We start from the raw sequence: 21,305 nt of genomic DNA on the forward strand, positions 1-21,305 counted from the left end.
TAAAAGGCAAAAAAAAAAAATCATCCGCTTTGACTTTGGAAAGCAGGGCAGCTTCTTGGAGCAGATGGCATATGAACTAGGAATGAGGTTTTGTGAGTTGGAATAGTTAGAAAAGGGAATATAGTGGAGAGGAAGTGGCAGATGGGAATTTTAGACTGAAGAAAAGCAAGAACATAAGCGCAGGATCATAAAGTATAAAAGAATAATTCAAACAGCAAAATCATCTATTTTAATGTCATAGAATACATATGTGAAGTTCATTATTAAAAAAGAATTTAAATTCAATTCACTTGGTGAATTTGATGTTATGTCTCAAAATCTAAAAAAGTGTAGGATTATGAAACAAATACCAAGGTTTTCTGATAAACAATAAAAGGAAAATGAAATCAGAGCAGCAAATCAAACATTCGCTATAAAACATTCTCAAGTTCATAGAAGTCTGGATATAAAATAATACACTAAAAGCTCCTCCCTCTGCTACAGATGTATCAAAACCGTGCATGCGATGATGCTGCTCTGTTCAGTGACCGGCAACAGATCTCCCCTTGACTACTGTCCTAATGGAGGCCTCTGCCTCTGCCCCAAATATCCATGTTTGAGAACGGTCTCATCGGATTTAAAGGTCAAGTTCTTCCCACCACTCCAATTACAAATCACTACAAGTAACTATTATACATTTACCATGGTAATGGCAAAATTTAATATTCACTAGAACTTACTGTTTTGTGGGAACGCTGGCTTTTGCATGGTTATGAGGATGGTAATGAAGTCTAATCCACTGCTCCATTACACTTATTATTCTTAGTCACAATAACAGTGTTCCGTTTAAGCTTTAGGACAGTATTTAAATAGATGGTTTAGGAAACAATAACGCCTAAAAAAATACTGTAGGTGTATTCCAGATTTAGAGTGAGTAGGAAACTGGGAATTTTATCACTCCATCAAACAATAAAACACTCTAAGCCAACTACACAAAGAGGCCAAGAAAACAGGGAACGGGGATTTTTTTTCTCCTTGTTGGACAGTCAGCAAGCTAATAAAAATATTGATCAAAGAACACGTAAAAAGACTTTTAATTATTGTTTGGTGGGTAGCTTTCTTTTTTAAGAAAAGTTGTTAAATGTTAGTTATAATGCATAAACACTATACCCAAGGGGTACACTACATACCATCACCAATTGCTCCTTTGAGCAAGATAAGGGGGAAAATGGATTTAGGGGACCAAGAGAAAGAGGAATGAGAGCCATGCAGAGATAAACACAAAATATCTCAGAAAAATGAAATACAAAAGAGGAAAGCACCTACAATCAAACCCACTTGAACACAGATGAGCATTTTAATTGCTAGGTCTTTCCAAACATTTTTAATGAAGACTAACAGATGTCTATTGGGTTTTCATTAATATATGCAAAAATTGGGATACCTTAGCATTTGCCCCATGGGACATGAAATTATGTTAAGGGCTGAATATAAAACCTACAATCCAGAGGATCTTTCCCAACTAAAGCCAATGACAACTTCACGGCCTCATGCAAGAAGGATGTAACTAATATTTTTGGAACAATGAGACATTCCTGTTAAAAGTGTTAGAAAATACCAAAATGTTATAAAGTAATTATTGCTTGTATGCTTGAGCATGAAATTGACAGAAGTTCTAGGAGTTGACCTTAATTTGTGAAATGCAACCACAAATTTCAACAATCATATCTCCATTTAGAGTTTTAGGTTTAGAGAATTAGATGGTGATTGTTTACAAGATCCTTCTACAATTTTGTGTCAATGTTGTTTTCTCTGCTCTGACAGTTGGGTTTGGTTTTGGTTCTTAATTTAGAGGTAGTAAGAGATGAATGATAATGTGTTTCCAGACTCCAACGTGAATTCAAACTTGGCAGTAGGAAGGCATATGACTATCTCCATGTTCTCTATATACTTCCTTTCTCCTTATCACTATTTGTGGGGACTGTGATACCTTAGTCCTGAGAGTTCCCAAAGCATTCACCCAGGCGGCTTCCCAGATGCTAAGGTGGTAAAGGACCCTGCCACTGATTTTTAGGTGGAGTGAGAAGGCAGTGGTAGAAAGGCCCAGTGAAGGGCTGGCTCTTCTTAAAGACCTAGAGCAGCAGGTATGGCAGGAGCACTGGAGCCAGGAGTAGGAAAACTGGCCACTGTCACCGGCACTCTCTACTACCCACACTTGAGTGCCTCTGGACCACAGAGGAACATGGATGATGCTTTCTCCAAAACTCTACCTTGGTATAGAGCAGGAGTCAGCAAACCTTTCCTGTCAAGAGCCAGAGAGTAAATATTTTCAGCTTTGGAGGCCAAAGAGTCCAAAGCAGCTACAGAAAACACTTAAACAAATGGGGTAACTGTGTACCCATAAAACTTTATTTATAAAACAGGTTATGGGCTATAGTTTGCTAAGGTTTGGCCCTGACTTCTTAAGTCTCCAAAGTTATCTCTCTGGTAACACACTCTCACATCTCTATTTTGAGATTATGAGCCCTAGCAGTTACCATAACATTTGGGTGCAATGACAGCTGTAACAAGCCATCAATGAGACTGCCCCTTCTACCAAAAGCATTTCTTGAGCACCTGCTATATACCAGACACTGTGCTAATTAGACTACATATAATTCACTGAATCCTCAGCTACTGTTATCACCACCCTATTTCCAGATATAAATATCAAAGCAGCTTTAAATGGTGGAAGAACTCATTCTAAAATTTTTGTGACTCTGATTCATAGCTACTATTTACTTCCAGTGGGCTTCAAACTTTAGAGTTTGTCACAATCAATGGGGAGCTTGTAAAAATGCCACTTCCTGGGCCCCACCTTCAAAAATTCTCATTTAGTCATCTGGAATTAGGCCCAGGACTTTGCATTCTAACACATATTTCTAGTAAAGCTGGTGCAACTTGTCAGTGAAAAAAACATTGAGAAGTAGTACAATACAATGCATTTTCCAAGCAAAAAGCCAAGTATATATATTGGAATAAGGATTGCTAGTATCTGCTAAAACCAAAGCAATGATTATCCTCAATGAAAATTTAAAAAATTTTAGAATAAATTTTACTTTCAGCCTGCTTTATATCTTATGCACTAAAAATTACAAAAACTATACCAAACTTTTAATATATAAAAGTAATTTAAATTTTAAAAACCAATTTTTGTTTTTAAAAAATTATTAGCTAAAGAAATCACTGATATTACAAGCATGAAGAAAGGGTGATGATCGTCTGCTAGCATTTATGTTTTTAAGATATAAGTCTACTAATACCTCTTTCTTTGTATCCTCCAAAATATATGCTTTCTAGAACATTTTACTAAGGATGTTAGAGAAGAACTAGGACATTGTTTGGCAATAATTTCATTTGGAGTTAATTATGACAACACAACTTGTTGAATAAGGAGGAGAAAGCATGGCCCAAGACAGAAGTTCAAAGCAGCAGTTCTACGAATTCTGCCATCAAAAGCACATGGGACCAGAAGCTCAGCCACCAGCAAATGCACGTGATGTGAATGGTGACACAAGCCCTCTGTCAGAAGTTATATAGGTGAAAGACAAGACAGCAGAATGGTTTCAAAATAAAGTCTTAGTAGGATTTTCTCACCTCTCATAGTAGCTGATGTCTCTGGGCCCTAAGAACAAAGCTTCACAGCCCCTGTGAGTCTAGAATCTTCTGCATAGCAGTCTCACAATAGCAGGGCTGGGGATATAGCCACAAGGTTATGGAGCAGGGGCTCAACATTTATACAACATATATCTGGGATCCAATTATGGGCCAAGATATGTGCTAAGTGCTGGGACTTAAACAATGAATAAAATGTACTCCTCGTTCTCAAAGATTTATAAACTGACAGAAGTCAGAGTTCTAGTCCCGGTTTGTGCCAACTTCTAGTCATGTCATTAAAATTCCTGAGCCTCGTGGGTTTTTTTAATTTGTAAATTAGAGATATTAAGTTCTTCAGCTGTTAGCATGAAATGAGAATCTTTATAAAGTGTAAGATACTAACATGTAAGTAATTGGTGTTAACAGCATTGTCCAGAGGAAGCCAGAACTGGGCTACCAATGAAGCCCCACTGAGTGCACAAACAGTTAATGAGCAGAAAAGAAGGAACTGCAGTTACTGCACCCAGATGCATTCTTATGAAGAACAACACTAATGAGGGCCCAATCCACATCAGTTTTACCAACATACTCTTAATTCTTAGAAACTTCGCAGAAATGAGTGATTGGAGGAGTGAGTGATATCTTACAGATCAGGGACAAAAGTGTGGTCCTGCTCTGTTTCTCAACACTGTGGGACCCTAAGGGGCAGGAGTCTGCTAAAAACTCCATAAAGATGGTAAGCTCAGGCCCAAAGACCAAGCAACCCTTATTGTCCAGTAAACCCTCCACTCGGAAATTCTGCTAAGAATAAATACTATCGTTCAAAGGAATTTAATCCACCACAGAAATGACTGCGCTGGGGACAATGTTGCCTGCTGCTAACCTATTCTAGCATACAAAGAGACAAAAGGAAAAAGATGAAGGCCATTCAGAAATCAAAATATGGTTATTAGATGATACTTTTATGAACATAATTTGATTTATAAGAAGGACCATATGGCTGGGATTCTGAACATGTAGGTTGCTGTTTTCCCAATGCCATCATATTGATCTGCAGGTCTTTCAAAGACCGAATTTGTCTGTCTGAAAAATTAAGATCATAATATTAACTCTACCATTTTTACAAAGCTTTGATGATGACCAGATAACAAATGAGAAAGCATTCTAAAATATTAAAGTCGCTCACAAGGAATTATGATTAAATATACAAATTTCAATTTTACACATACAGATTGGATTATTTTCCAAGCTCTTGAGAAGAAACCTAGGCAATATGTTATTCTTCCACCTCTAGTGGAACTGTGCAATCATTATTTGTAAAATTCTCATATTCTAGTCATCAAAAAAGTAATACAACCCTAAATACAAATCTAAGCTTAATCTATAATAATTCTGTCATTCCATTGTAAACACAGGTGTTACTGTGGTCTCTTTCTAATCCTAATATATATCTCTCTCTCTCTTCAAAATATGATATAGTATTAATTTATGTCATTGTATTTAATATGTACTTAGATAAGCCCAAGAAATAATATGTTAGTCACCAAAAACATGTTGAATATCCCAATTAATCTAAACATTTAGGCATTTAAAAATAAGCTTTCTGAAACCAAGACATCACACAAAAACAAGACTTTTATCTCTTATGAATACAGATACAAAAATCCTCAACGAAATACCTGTGACCCAAAACATGGCAACATATAAAAATAATTACATATCATGACCAAGTGGGATTTATCCCAGGTATGCAAGGGTAGTTTAACATCTGAAAATCAATTAAATGTAATACACCATATCAATAATAGACTAAAAGACAAAAACCACATTATTATAGCAACAAATGCAGTAAAAGCATTTGACAAAATCCAACCCACTTTCACAATAAAAACATTCAATGAACTGAGAATAGAAGGAAACTTCTTTATCACGATAAAGGACATCTACCAAAAAGAAAAAAGAAAGGCAGATTACACCAAATTTAATGGTTAAAGACTAGACGCTTTCCCCCTGAGACCCAGAAGAGACTAGAATGTCCGTTCTCACCACTTCTCTTCAACGTCCTATGGAAAGTTCTAGCCAGGGCAATTAGGTGAGAAAAAGAAATAAAAGCCATTCAGATTGGAAAGGAAGAAGTAAAACTAGCTCTAGTCACAGATGACATAATCCTGTATACAGAAATTTCTAAGGAATTCATTTTAAAAATTAGAACTGATAAGTAAATTCAGCAAGGTTGCAGGATACAAAACCAATATACGAAAATCAACTGTGATTCTATATACTTGCATGAACAATCCGAAAATGAAATTAAGAAGACAATTCTACCTACACTTAATGGTACTGTATTACATATTTGAAAATGTCTAAGAGTAAATCTTAAAAGTTCTCATTACCAGGGAAAAAATGTGTAACTATGGATGGTGACAGATGTTCATTGGACTGATTGACTGTGGTGGTGATTTCCCAATATATACAAATATTAAAACATTATGTTGTACATCTGAAACTAATATAATGTTATATGTCAATTATACCTCAATTAAAAAAAACAATTCTATTTGTAATAGCATTAAAAATAATGAAATATTTAAGAATTTAACAAGAAAAACACAAAACTTATACTTTGAAAACTATTAAATATTGTTGAAAGAAATTAAAGAAGATCTGAATAAATGGAAAAACATCCCATGGTCATGGTGAATTATGGTGACTCCATCACAAGTGGCACTTGAGAAAGAAGCTTCTGAGAAAGCTGCCAGAAGCCAACTTCTTCTCAGTCTACAAGCAGAACACCAGATACCTTCCTTCTCACTCCTGTGCACTTGAGGAGGAGCTGGGCTGACATTAAAGCTGACACAGAGAAAGAAACTGGATCCATCCTTGATGATACTGTTGAGATGTTAAACCAACTAATCCTGCACACCTACCTACCTCTGGACTTTGTATTATCGGAAAACCAAAGTTCCCTTTATTATTAAAGCCAGTTTAAGTTCATTTTCAAAATGAACTTAATAATAAACTTCAAAATGAACTCATAATCAAAAACACATCTGACTTGACTAAATCACATTGCTAGGAAATGCTAGTGGCTAAGTGGAGCAGGAATACACTCTTGGAGGCAAGTGTTGAAATGGCAATTTTTGAACAAAGGCAAATTATTTCCCCCTTGTGTATTGAATCTTGTCTCAAAGCTTCATCCAGAACTTTATGCTCAAAACTTTTTTCAACTCAAAGATTTTACCTGAGCTCCAGTTCCATAATTCCAATGATATGAGCACACATTCACTCAAATGCCCTACTATCGATTCATACATGTAATATGACCATGACTGGGCTAGAATGTAACCCCAAATCAATTCTCCTGCAATGTCCTCATTCTCACAATCACCCAGTACTAAAACTTCAGAATCCTCTCTCGCACCCTATGTTCAGGAGTCAAAATATTCTTCATTAAATGCTCTTAATTCTACCTATTTTTTGCATTCTAAAACTTCCTTATTTTAGGCTAGACCAGAATTTTTACTTTCTATCTAGTCTCCTTGACTCTACAGCTTCTTCTCACAATCCAATTTGCATGCTACTCGGATTAAGATTTTCACATTAATATTTTCACTGTGTTGCTTCCATGTTCTAAAAAGCTCCAGTAGACCCCTCGCTGAAGGCAAAGTAGAGGTCCATAATCTACCACCACCAGCTCGAGTTAAGTGCCTGCTAAAAATTAAACTAAGTAGTGGTAGTAATGGTGGTGGTTGTTTCATTTTCTCTAGGGAGGTGCAAAAAAGTCACCATGGATATCTTTCGGAGGATAAATCAGTTTTTTGGGACTGGGGGCAGTATACCCAAAACTTGGAAAAGCAAGGTGACCTCTGGATTACACACCTTGTCACCTATTATTTCTTTAACACAAAGCACTCAGTTATTTTCCTCACTTTTCCCATGCTCATGCTCTTCCCTCATCAACAATGGGTCTTTCCTCTTCCCTCCACCACCTCTATGTAGAAATTATACCCAGGGTCTCTTAGTTCTTACAATTATTTCCCACTTATTAATCAATATGCTTGACATGGACACTTATGCAAATCCAAAAAGCCTCCCAGTTCCCACAGAGATTTTATTGTTCCTTTTTTGGTTGCCTTTGCTGACATTAATGTCCAAAATAACATGACACAAAAAGTAAAGAAATGAAAATATGGAGGTCATATATATGGACAAAGCTGGAGTTCATTTAATGACAAAGAACTGTGTAAACTATAAATAACCATAATATAGTCATTACCAGTTGCTTGCAAATAACTCAAGGAATTACACTAATTTTTAAAGAATATTTCAGCTCTTAGAAATTCTAATTCTAAGTTTTTTCCAAAATATATTCTCACATGCAAAAAAGAAAATAAAGTCAAGAAATGAATCTAAAAACTATATAGAGTGAGAGGAGTTGTAATCAATACATTATACCTTAGGCCAATTTCTCCACAGAAGTAAAATAAAGAAAAACACAAACTAATGTAAATGAACATTATTTTGGTTTAAGTAGCAAATCCAACTTAAACCACTCCAATTTCAACATAAGTTACTAATTAAAAACGTGTGAAAGTCACTACTTCCTTAGGGAAGGACTGCTTTTCTCAAATATTTCAGAGCTCACCAGGTATATTAGTGAAAAACAATGAAAAAAATAGCTAGGAGATAGCCTATATTTAAGTTACACAAATTAATATATTTTATAGATTCAGATTTATACAATTTTACATTTTTTTAAATACATCTCTCTATATATGTATACTATATTCATAAATATTTGTCATACATGCACACAAAGACACGCAAACACAGGAGAAAAAGTGTAAAATTCTGTTCCTTCAAATCATCTATGCTTTAATCCCTCAGCAGCTAAGAAAGCAAAGAACAGTGGTTTTATTATTAATAACCATAAAAGATACATTCTGTAGGTATTTAGAAAACTATAGCTCCTGGCTTTAAAAAAGCACATGCACATGCCTTCGTGAAAACGAAACAACCTGAGCATAACGAACAGGCTTCCACAGCACTCTGCACTTTATGTATCATGAGGCTGTTGCCTCTCACCACACTGTGCATTTCTAAGCGGGGAGGGCTGGGCCAAGAATCCCCAGAACAAAGCACGACGCTTGGCACACAGGACTGACTCTGTAAATGCTTCTTTTCCAGAACCTGAAAAGCTTTGAGATCTACTGTTCTATTGATTTGGCTACATTTTGAAAGCATTTTTCAAGCTACATATTTTCAGCAGAAAACACTTCACCTAAGTGGTATGTTTTATAATTATTCTACTAACTGTATACAATATTAATTTCTTTTTAGTTGTTTTACACTTATCTTTCATATTTCACAGGAAAACTCAGTACTAATATGTATTTCTGAGATTTGTTCAATAAAGTATACATTTTATAGACTGATCATATACCCTTTAGCCTGAGAAGTTCACATTTTTTAAATCTCCAAGTAGAACAAAGATCGGTTCACTTTCCCTTTTTCAGATCCGTATCTTTCTTGAGATGTGATTGGAATACCTCATGTGGGATTTCAGATTATAAATGTCAGGGGTTTATGACAATAAAACTGTATTCAGTGAAACCTCAATTATCTAGACTCCTCAAAGAATAAGTCCTGCTATATGGCTGAACTTTTCTTACAGTGAACACTTTCAGGGCCATATTTTTCATTCTAATCTTTAAAGGCCATGTTTATAAACTGCATCACGTATTTCCAATTCCCTACAAAAGAATATACTTGTACTGAAAACTTAAAGTCTTCTTGGTGATTTGGGGTTACCATTAACAGCAGTCACAGTGAGGCGTGACTTCTGCCAAGCCACATATCTGATTCCAGAATTGCACTGGGTGTGTTGGGTTGTGTTCAGTATGGTACTGTAATACCATCAAGGACACACAGTTCCACACACTGCTAAATACACCCTGTATCTCTTACATCTTCGTGGAATCCTCTGAGGAAGGCAGTATTCTCCCCACCCAGATTCCTACCATCTCCCATCATATCTCGAGCCAGCTCTTCTGCTCTGACAAGGGGCAACTTTCACACATATTCTGAGCACTATCTCTCAGTTATGTTAATTTGTTGACAAGTGCTCAGAGGCGGTTTCTGGAGGTTCTTTCCTTTTTTTTTTTTATTTATAAAATTCAGAACACTTTCGTATGAGTTGGTGATACTAAAAGAAACCAAAAAAACAAACAAAAAAAGCAGTTTTCCATAAAGTGAACCGTAAGAGTTCATGATTCTAACAACGCTAAGCTGCATCTTAAATTACATCTATTTTCCTTTGTACCGACTGACCCTTTTACTGGCATTCAGCACAGTGCTCAGAAAATCAAAAGGTGACTTGACTACACTATACCCAGCCCCAGGAGAAAAGAGGTCCCCCATTTCTCTTGCATAGAAAATACAGCTGGCACTATATATTACAATCATAACAAACCTCAGTCAAAGTTTCACAGAATCATCTAACATACAAGATGTATTCTAAACAAAATGCGATTATTAAGATTCAATGACTTAACTTGATCTCTTCAGAGAAACTATTTTAAAGGTGAAAACATTGGCCCAGGATTTCCTTCAAGCTTTTCCAAATCAATATTTGTAAATCATGTTTCTGTTTCCTAGGAAACTAAGCAGGTTAAACCTACAGCAAGAAAACTCTACCAATGTCATTTTCCTTTTATCCCTGGCTCACACATGTGGTTACTGCTTATTAGAAAAAAAAAAAAAAATTACCTTTCAGTATCACTGATAGAACAATGAAATGAGAAGGGAGCTAGAATATTACTTTCTCAGCCTGCTTCTCCTCCTGGGGTGTGATGGAAGACAGAATAAAAGCCTGCCCAAAGAACTCCAAAAAGCTGGAGTTCAGTAAGCACTCCTCACAGTCTGTGGCATTTAGCTTAACTCATTATGTGAAAGGTGAGACCAAAGAAGTTAAAAACCTGGACTTATTAGAAACATCGTGTCAGATATTTCTGGGTTCAAATTCCAAATCTCCTTCCTTGGCAAAGTTACTTCACTTCTCTGAAAGGGGGAAATACCTAGCTCACACTGTGGTCATATTCATTAGGTTAAAAAAATGAATATAAAATAACAAGGTCAGAAAAATGTTGTCTCTGAAGAGTCTCTAAGAGCCTTGTTCAAAGATGACAAAACTGGTAGTTTCTCAAGGACTTTACGGCCAGTGTAAAACAAGGATTTTTTGCTAAGCTCTCATCTTGGAGAGTTTACATGGAGATATGGCATTCTCAGAAAGTACAGCGGACTACTACAAAAATGCAAGTGAACTTTCATCTTTGAGAATGTGATTTAGCATTGTACAGCTTTGCCAGGTCTGCAAATATAAGCTTGCTCTGACTTTTTTAATCAACAACGTTGATTTCCTTCAATAGAAGAGGAAAAGTGAGACACAAATCACACAACATGGGTGAGTTGCAAATGTGACCCAAAAAGTTTGTTTAAACAATTTCAAATTTCTAAAAGCTAATGTTAAATCACCGGAACTTGTAAGGCATCACAAGTCTGTCCCAAAGATCCAAATGAACGCATGCAGCTAGGTTTGTTGCTTAACAAGACTCAGACACATTTTTAAGTATTTTCACATTTAACCACACAGCTAAAATATAAATGTTATGCACATACTCATGCGCCTTTATGATTTAAATGTCTGCAATTGCAAAGCGACTTTTATCTAAAGCAGGAACTTTTCATTTTTCCGTACTACAGGCCCCACTCCACAAACTGCTCCTCCAAATATTTTTTTTGAAATATTCTTTTTGCCTTATAGACACATCTCTTGGGTCACCACGCCAAATATTCAAGATTCAATTTTCTATTCTCTCCCCTTGATAATACATATAAACCCAAAAAGAGAAAAGAACTAAGAAATGTAAACAACTAACCAGCTAAACTACTTTTAAAGGCCACAGTCAGCCTCTATTACCAAATGATATTTAGACACGGCAGCTCTAAATTTCCCTCTGTACCATTCACCTCCTGACAGAATCCCAGTAATCCTGATTTCAGGAATGTAACCACTTCAGCCGTAATACTAAAGGCAATTCAGGTTTTCTGTTTATCATACATAGCTATGCTGAACTCACTGCTCAGAATCTTGAATCGAATTACACACTGATGAGAGGACACTGTGCCCATTTTAATGAAGTGCTAAAAACGGTCCAGGTGATTACTAACCATTATTAGTACTGCTCACCTCCAGGCAAAATCTTGGTGTTATAAACTGGTAGATGAATCAAACTACTACTACTACTACTACTACTGACAGTAGTAGTAGTAGCAGCAGCAGCAGCAGCAGCAGCAGTAACAGTAGTAGCAATAGCAGTAATAGTAGTAGTACCACTACCACCACTCACAAATCTAGAAGCACTAAGACCTCAGGTATGGATTCTGACACAGAGACCTGAGAGCTGAATTCCTGTCTGGGCCCCTGGCTCTATTGCATTCAAGCTCACTAACCTAGTGCAGGTCACTTTACCTTTATCTACAGAAGACAGACGATTCCCAAAACTCCTTCAAGCATCCTTGATTCGTTAGGCGTAATGCCCTAGAGATACGTATACTGAATAATAAATAGCTGTATCAAACGTCATACATGGGTTTTGCTACAAGGCAGGAATGCAAACTTCCCAGATATTCAGGAAAGCACCATTATAAAAATCAGACCTTAGTAACCTTTTATTTTTATTGAATTTTTATGCAAGGCATCTTCATCACAGGGATAACATTTTTTAGAAAATATTTTCTAGGCACCTTAAACAGCCCTGAACTATATTATTAAGCGATTAGGTTTAAAATGTAATAAAGGATTATATTTAAGCAGCCAAGTAAACAAGTTCACATGGAAAACACTATGTCCAAAACCTCACAGTGGTAATATGTGACACAGGGCTGGTTTTATAACACAAATAAATGAAGTTTCATTAACATGTGTTTACTTTCTCCAGGTTAGGAAAGGCTATTTTTATGACTGACTTTTTATTACTGAACTTAGATTCCTAATTATCATTCTATAAATGGTTTTAGAGAAAGCCCTTTGTCCTACATCAACCCTCATAGGCATTTAAAGCCCTCACAACACAAATCTTGCCTTGCTCAGAAACATAAGCTCGTACCCTCTGATCTAGAGAAGACTACATGAGACCATCCAATCAAAGTGCTGGTCTTACACTCAGATTCTACAACTCAAGAGCTATTCCTTCAACCTGGCCACATACATATCCCCACAACACATATACCAAGTGATTCAGGCAGTAAATCTTGGAGGACAAAGAAGATACTAAGTGCAGGGTACTGGGGAAGCACTTCCAATGCATTTCTCTAACATGCATTTTTCCCTTTTTATAAAATTTATCATATATAATGCAGCTGTTTCATCTCCTGGTCATGGTTCCGTGTGGGTGGAGACTGCATCCTTCTCTCCTCTTCTGCAGGTCCCCTAGCATGATGCCTCACGCAGAGAGCACACTCAGTGGGGGTGGAAAATACGTGTGGATTTAAAACTCAGCATTAAAAAACCCACATATACATTCTAACAACAGTGCTAAAGGCATAAATGGTACAAGTGGGTACAAGTTCAACCATAAAACATTACTGTATTTTGCGCCCAGCAGCACCTGAGGACATGGGGTGTTGTGAGGAAAAGGAGGATGACACATGCAGGTGAGCAGGCACCGAGCACCTGGGTGCTGAGGGGAAGAGGGAAGCAGCATGGCTGCATGCTGGCAGCTGTCCACTGGAGATCAAGGACACAGGGCACTGGAGGCGGGAGGCGGGGGGACAGAAGATAGCAGCCACCAAGACAGAGAGGGGACAAGGAAAATAAGTAAAACGACTGAGTGAATAAATACATGTGACAAGGCTAACAGGGGCCAGGCTGCTCACTGTTTGGACAGTATTTACAAACACACAAAGGGTGAAGGCTAGAAAGAACTCTGAAGTGCTGGACTGGAATTAGGAATATAATTATGAACTCAGAGTTTTCAGTCATACACACACAAGCACAAATATCTAAACATAGCTACAGATGTAGTGTTTACGGATGTGTGTGTATAAAAATGTGTGTGTGCATATACATATACGTATTTACTAGTGTTTGCTGAGAGGGCCCAGATCTTGGTTTCTACATACCATTCCCCACTAAAAGGGTGACCTGAAGAAATACGGCTCATTACAAGGATGCGGCAAAGAGAGGACAAGATGATCTCAGAGCTGCTTATAGTGCTACAAAATAAGGAAGTGCTCAGAGATTGATAGGGATGTGTCAAAAGACACATGAGCTACTTAGAAGGGGCTCCTATTTGCTAAATCTGGGACAAGATGAGCATCAAAATAAATACGGATAGTAACTCATTGAATAAACTGGGAGTCTGTGTTACAACATGTGAAAAACACAGATAAATGATGGAGAAGGGAAAGCTCTTCCATAAAGTAGATAACCAGTAGAAGGAACGACAGAAAATTAAAATCGTCATTTGGCAACTGTCCTGGTGGTGGCTGATTCAGACAGAATCGTCCATGGAAAGTAAGCCTGGTGGATGGAGCTTTGATGAGGGAAAGGATACTGGTATAATCTTAGATTACTCCCCTGACGCTACTAATTAATTCCAGAGGGAGAAATGGTGCCTTTATGGAAGACAAATCTGGCAGACACTACACTAACGTGACCAGATGATCAAAACCAACATCATCTCAGGCTCAGAGTCCATATCTATAAAACTGTCGAAGATATAAGAGACAAGAAATGACTGAGGAAATATTCTCGATTGGAGGAGTGTAAAGACACAGGTCCACTGGCTGCAAAGTACATTTTTGGGTGGATTTCTGACCAGAAAGGAAAAGAGGCAGCAACGAGACAGTTGGTGAAACCTGAATGAGGTCTGTGGACCGGATGGCTGTGTTACATAAATATGGACTTCTTGACTTGGAACTCACTGTACGGTGGTTATAAACGAGGGTTCTTTCTGGGGCAAACATACACTGAAGTATTTAGAGATGATGGCGCATCATCCCTAAAGCTTGCGCTCAACACGTTTCTTTAAAGGATCAATGATATCAGAAAGGAGGTGATATCAGAGATACGGGTGAAAAGAGGACGGGGAATATAGTCAACAATATTATGAGTTCGTGTGGTGACAGATGAATTCTAGAATTAGTGGGGTGATCACACTGTAAGGTATAAAAATGTTGAATCACTATATTGTACACCTGAAACTAACATAAGATTGTATACCAACTATGCTCAAATAAAAAAAACAATGTGAAGAGAATACTGTTAAAAAAAAAAAAAAAAGACCAATGATAAATGAGGGAGAGGTGTTTGATGGAGCGAACACGGTGAAATGTTAACTGTACTGCTCATGTAACTTGCTATAAATTTAAAATATGTCTAAGTAAATAATTTTTTAATTATCATTTCTAAAAAGTCTATCAAAAACTAATTCTAGGAAACTCTACAATGTCATTTCAGCTACCAAAAATTTTTTTCAGTTAAACTTCTTTAAGATTACTAAATAGGAGTATCCTTTTACTGGTCATTGGAGAGTTTCTTCATGGTGTCAAATTCAAACAACATTTTGATCTGAAAATTTTGTGATTTCAAGATGTTAGTCTATATGCTAAGAAATAATATCAACAGTGCAGCATGAAAAATGCCCATTAGAAGTATTCTATATCTAAAAAAGCAGAGTGTAGCAGAAGCAGAGAGGGATATGCTGGCCATTAGTGGTCACTAACAAGCAAGCAGTTTCTTAATAGCTTAAGCATTCCCCCACAAGAGAATTTTAAAGAACAAAGTCCACATCTCCAATTAGAAGTGTCTGTCTAACTTATTATGTTATTTGTATTTGATTTTACAGATCTCTTTAGGAAAAAACAATCAAAATTAAGGAAATGTTTCCTCTTCTTTGAAATGATCTGAAATTATAGACAACTTCAAAACCACTATGAATATGTATTAATGAGCTGTAATACAATTCTGTCTAATTTCAAGACTTGATCTACTATAATACTATCAAATAAAGTACAATGATTACACAAATAACTCATCATCACAATACGAGACCTACTTTATCATAGCATCGCTGTTTACAAAGCAATTTAGAGATGATGGAAGTTTTGTTAGAAGTAGATGGAGTTAGCTAAAACATGAATTTAATATGAGAAAGATGAGAACAATCTTCCCAGTGAAATAATTACTTTTCCAAAACCAGATTATAAAATTTATTTTATCCCATTATTAAAACACACACACACATTTCATGCAAAAATAGAGAAGCATATAAAGGTAAGGAAATTTCCCAGAGAAGGTGTTTTTGGGGCTTGTGAGTCATCACAGTTGCACATATTTTTAGTACTTTATTTCAATGATTTGTATATTTTGTTTCTAGACAGTTCTGAGGACTGCATTATTATTTCCCTGTGGAAAGGTAGAAATATTCAGTGAATGATTAAACTCATGCTCTGTATTATCCAACATTTATTCAACCACAACATTACAGCCTGACATTTCTGTACATTCACATAAATCGAGATTCATAAAGATGAACAAGGTACCAAAATTTCTTGACCTGTGTGTCCTCTGAATCATTAAAAATTAAATGCTACTCAATATCATATGGCTTCAGTGAATCTATGTTTTGAATGACCAAGACCCCACTTTCCTGGTCAAGTCAGATATGGTTTGTACTGCATTTGTCTCCAGCTCCCCTATATTTTGCTCAACTTTTTAATTTCTGTTCTTGGCATCACCATTTTCCCAGTCCCACTGACTGAAAATATAATGCAGCTAGAGCTAGTATACAATTTCAGGTGTCAATAATTTTCCATCAGGAAAACATTTTCCTAATTTAGTTTATATAAGTTCATAAACAGTGTTACTAATTAAATATAATTCAATTAAATTTAATTAAATTCCAAATTCGTTATATTTATTTTAAGATGCAATAGATTAGCAATATAAAATAGAACCACCACAGGAAACCAATAGACAATGGTGACTGTGAGATAAAACATGGAGTGGCTAGGCTCTTATATTTTAAACTTGATGAGTAAACATTATTAAAGTAGGTTAGTTCTCCCATTATGCCCTGCACAGGTTCCACAGTAGCACTATGTACCTTTCCTCAGTAGTTCTTTACCTATCTTTAATTAATTTCTGAAATTATCTGTAGATGTCTATCTTTTCTTTTAGATCATAAGCTGCACAGTTCACAACGGGTTGGGTGACCATTATATTCAGTACATCATCAGGGTCATGTATGGCCTAAGTCAAAGATTGTTTCAGTGCTGGTAAGAGAGACCTGTTCTTTTACTAAATAAATACAAAGTTTATTGGAAGATAATTATAAATCTCTAAAGAAAGTTGGAGACACAATTATGCATCTCTGATGATCTATACAAAAGGTCAGGAGATACACTGTCAAAGGAAATAGTGACTTATTTAGCCATATTAGAATCCTTAAAATACAAGTATTTTCTAGAAATACAACCACATGGGTTTTATATCCCCACAACAGAATTGAGTTTTGTTCCTAACTATATCTAACTCTATCGCACACAATTTGTTTAAAATTTTTAAAATATCAATCTGATTAACGAAGCAAAAATGGGAAGCAAAGCTAAGAACAATAAAATCACATATCGTATTTGAATCAGTCTAACTAGAAGCATCACAGAATACACAGCGGAATAATGTGACACTATTGTAGGTTTAGGTACAAAGCAAATAAAAAAAAATTCTGAGAAGGCAAGGAGGGGGAAGTAAAAGTAGAGAAGGGAGGGGACGGGGTCTTAAGTAAAAGAGTAAATTCATAAATTCATATGGAATGCAAAAACGCACAGATTTCTCGGTTCCTCTCACCGAGAACACACGTAGAGGAGACAGCATTACGTGGCTTCCTACCTGCACATGGTGGGAGGAACAGAGTTTCTGGAGGAGGGCCTTTTCCATGAAAGGATGTAGGGCTTGTTCCAATAATTCAATACTCAAGCACTGAAAATAAAAGGATAACAACTAATACACACTGTGCCTAATTATCTCCAAAGGAGAAGAGGAAGATGGCTTTTATCAAGTGAAAGGGAAAAAATGCCTTTCATACCATGTGTAAGAACAGAGTGTGCAGAGGGGGAAAAAAAGAAAAGAAACTCAAGCTGAGACACTAATACGCTCAGCATCACCTCTTATTGTAATAAAGTTAAGGTACTTATGAGATAGCAATTTCTTGTCAGCCTGAAAAATGGTATAACTGAATTTCACACACTTGACTGAGTCCACGGAACCTGGGGATTCAAGGCTATTTATAAAATATTGTCCCTGTCCTCAAGGCACTCACAGTCAATTATATTTCATCATCACATTCAATGCTTACCTAGCTATTAAAGGCTTCATCAATGCTTTACCCATAGATAGAAAATGCTTGAAGGTTAAACAAATATCTATGATATTTAAAGCTGTTTTGATAAATACAAGTATTTCGACAGCTGTCTCAATTTTTTTAATTGGACATCTTAGACATTAAAATTGAGTTGAAGTATTTAACACAAATTTTTCATCTGATTATCTGAAAAGTTCATTATTATGTTAAATACTGGTGAAATCATGATTAACATACCTCATTACAAAAAGAAATGGTTTCTTACATAATAAAATTTAGGATACTTTATAACTGAATTCTCATTTTACTCAACACTACATTTCAAAACATAAATTGTTTTTTAAATTTTCAAATGTCCAAAATTAATCAAAATGTTCGTCTCATAAGCAATAATGACATTTTCTGGATGTGAAATCAATGCATACTTACAAAAGTGTTCATTTTTCACTGGGTTATCAAGACCATAAAATAAAGTATATTCAACAAAATATGACTGCTTAGAAAACAGATAGTTGTATTATGCTAAAGAGATGATTATTAGACATCTGCTCTAACACAAGTATGTATTGTTAGGCATTCTTCTCTATCTGTAAAGACACTAAGGGGTTTAACAACTCAAATCTATCTCTCCACTGACCATATAATACAGCCAAGCCAAACAATTCGAGAAAGACTTTCTTGTTCTTCCTCTGTATTATGATAGTGAAGTCTTGGCAAGGGCGTTAGCTGCAATTCAAAACAGCTCCAAGGAAAAAGGGATAAAGATGCCTCTATGGGACACGAGTGTATTCAGGAGTCAATTTCTAAGAGTAAATATTCTGGGTAGATTTCCTGTGCGATTTTTTTCCAAACTTTCCAATCAAAATTTGTAGTCACAAAATCACTTAGGTAAAATAAAGAAATAAGTTGAATTTAAAGATAATAACATCTATTAGAAATGAGTAAATAGGAACGTTGTCATCACTTTTAGATCATTTTATGTTCCACTTGTATAACTGTGAGGTCTCTAGGTGTACCAATTTAAAAAGTAAAACAAGCTTAGAGAAATAAACCACACATTAGAAACCAGACATCAGGGAAAGCCAAGCAAACCAGCAAGACTTGCCCTGTGCTCAAGAATGGTGCTCCTAAGCTTGGTCAAAGCATGAGCTGATGAGGAGCAAAGAGAAGAAACAAGTGGAAATGCCCACACATGGGCCTTTAGATTCTGGAGTCAACAAAGGATAAAGACAGATGCAGTTTACAAAGTTTCAGGAGAAAAACGCAACTGTTAAGATGAAAAATTTAGTCATGAACTATGTTAGATAATTCGCCATGGTAACAAAGTTTAGGCTTATACACTGTACATACGGTCCTTTCATTTTGATTCCATAAAAATTGCTAGCTGAATCTTCTATGTACTATTAGGTGGCATTTTTTTCAATGCTTTAGTTCTTCACTTACAGCATTATTCATCTAAGAAACTAAACGTATCACAGACATCTAACACTCAATAGAGATCATAAAGGGACTCTTTCTAAATTATTTTAAAGTATATTTCTCATCTCCTTGAATACATGCTTATGTTCTCTGCAATAGCAATAGTAATAATTTATCCATATCTAGGTCATTCTGGTATTCTTAGAATCTCTTTAAATCAACTTTTCAATACTAGTAGGAAAGCAGATGGCCACTGAATTCCTACTGACTCAAAGTACCTTACAACTCTTTGAGAAAACCTAAATGTTCATTTACATATGATCTTTCTTTGAGAAACTAAGTAGAACTCTTTAAGAGCAAAAGACAAAAGTTAACACATTTACATTCTTGTTTTTAAACATACATGAAAATTTACCTAAATTACTTTTATACTGCATGACAAAGAATTTCCAATAAATTCCAAAACACAGAAATATTTCAGATTTTCTAAGAATGAATAACAAAATGTAAAATCCAATCACTTTGAAATAACCAATTAGAATATGCAACAGAAAACAGAAAAAAAGTACTAAAGTTGAATACTTTTTATAAAATAAATCATAAATGAGTTTATTTTTAAAGTTATAAAGTATAAAAATCAAAAGAGAAAAAAACGGCATAGATGATAGAGGCTCTGTTCATCTCTCTGGTGACCAAATCAAAGTTGTGACGAAAACAAGGAGCAGCATCAAGGAAAAATTGCCTGGGATCTAGAGGAACGAGCCATACAATTGGGGAGAAATCCAAGAAAGCACCCTACAACCGCAGAAGGTAGGACAGGGCGAGGTCGCGGGCTGCCTGTTCCCGAGCTGCTGAGACGGAGGCTGCAGCAGCAGCAGACGCCTCTTAAAGGGGCCACGTCCATGAGCAGATTTTCACATTGACACTATGAGTACCAGTGCCTGTTCAGCTGTGCGCAGGGGGCACAAGGGACTTATAGGGAGACATTGTCAGAGTGAGGGGCCAAGGCGAGACTCGCTCTGTACAGAAGTGCCGGCAGTATCCATTGTTCCCTGTTGAGCCCTCCCCCATCCCAGTGCATGAACACAATTCCACCATAGCCATGATGTCATCAAACTGGATAACAGAGGTTGCTCCACTCAGAGGATTCCCTGAAACCCCACCTCCTCCAACTCTGGGCCCCCCACCCAAGCCACATCCAGGTGTATCCTCGCAAGTCAGGTGCTCCTTGCTGAGACTCACACTGGTGGAGGCAGCTGACCTCCGTTCCTGGTGTGGCCTTCTGAGGCAACTATAAGCACAGCATCTGTGGATTGCTTGCTGAATCTCAACAGGTGGCCCCAGAGAGGTAGAGGCTTGGGCTAAGTTTGGCCTGCAGCTGAACCCCTCTCTCAGGACTGTGCCACTTGACACCTACTTCACAAATCCACACTAATAAGACCAAGAGATTTAGGAGCTTTGCTTAGTACATAGAAACAGACACGGAAAGGCAGCCAAAATGGGAAGACAAAGCAGCAGAAACCATATGACAGAACAGAATAGAGATCCACATACAATGGAGTCAAGTAATCTAACAGATGCAGAGTTCAAAACACTGGTTATAAAGATGCTCAATGAACTTTTGAGAAATGTAGAGAACTCCAACAAAGAGATTCAAAACATAAAAATTGAAATAGAAATTATAAAAGGGAACCAATAGGAAATGAAGAACACATTATCTGAGATGAGAAGTATATTAAATGGAATAAACAAAGGAATAAACAAAGTGAATAAAGAAGAGGATCATATGCCCTGTCTAGAGGACAGGAAAGCCAATTAGGACACTCAATCAGAATGGCAAAAAAA

The 21,305-nt window shown here is 36.4% G+C and overlaps 1 protein-coding gene across 15 annotated transcripts in view; it reads right to left on the bottom strand.

Annotated features, from left to right (window-relative positions):
- The window catches only part of KLF12 (KLF transcription factor 12), a 380,325-nt gene that overhangs the window by 337,202 nt on the left and 21,818 nt on the right, over nt 1-21,305 (bottom strand). For 3 of the 15 annotated variants that reach the window (XM_039886851.1, XM_039886842.1, XM_039886843.1), the window contains exon 3: nt 17,570-17,659. The exons of the other annotated variants lie outside the window; for them this stretch is intronic. The gene's annotated coding sequence lies outside the window, so the exon portion shown is untranslated. The remainder of the gene's footprint in view (nt 1-17,569; nt 17,660-21,305) is intronic. 15 annotated transcript variants of the gene reach the window in all.

The sequence above is a fragment of the Pteropus medius genome, unplaced genomic scaffold, assembly GCF_902729225.1.
Source record: "Pteropus medius unplaced genomic scaffold, Ma_sr-lr_union100, whole genome shotgun sequence".
NCBI classification, from domain to species: domain Eukaryota; kingdom Metazoa; phylum Chordata; class Mammalia; order Chiroptera; family Pteropodidae; genus Pteropus; species Pteropus medius.